Consider the following 606-nt stretch of genomic DNA (forward strand, 5'->3'; position numbering starts at 1 on the left):
AATGATAAACCCAAGAAATGTCATACCTGAAGAATGCAGTATCTCTCTAAGCGTTCTCTAACGTGGAGAGTTTTGTCTGTGGTCTGATATCGTGCAACATCAGTTGCATTTCGGCAGCACAAGTCACAGAACTACCATGATAAAATATTACTATGGTACCACTAAATAATAAGATAGTTAATACAAGTAATCACATATGAAGGTGTGAGATGAGGTGTTATAGAATTTTGCTAAATGTAACCTACCCTGACCACATCACCACAACACAGAAGTCAGGAACACTATCAGACAAGCTATGGGAACAGACCACCTGGGGAACCTTCTGAGTATTGTCATAAAAAGGAAACTAAGGTGGTGCGGTCACGTGACAAGAAGCAAAGGCCTCTCAAAGGTCATACTGCAAGGAACAGTTAAAGGGGAAAGAAGACGAGGCAGACAGAGAAAGAAATGGGACGACAACATTAAAGAATGGACCGGCCTCCCCCTTGCCAGCACCCAAGCTCTGGCCCACGACAGGGAGTGATGGAGGGAGGCAGTGTGCTCAGCAGCAAAGCGCCCCCGGCCCCCGACCACACCCAGTCAAAGGATCGGCAAGCGGTATCACAT

This window comes from Branchiostoma floridae, unplaced genomic scaffold (assembly GCF_000003815.2).
Source record: "Branchiostoma floridae strain S238N-H82 unplaced genomic scaffold, Bfl_VNyyK Sc7u5tJ_1578, whole genome shotgun sequence".
NCBI lineage: Eukaryota > Metazoa > Chordata > Leptocardii > Amphioxiformes > Branchiostomatidae > Branchiostoma > Branchiostoma floridae.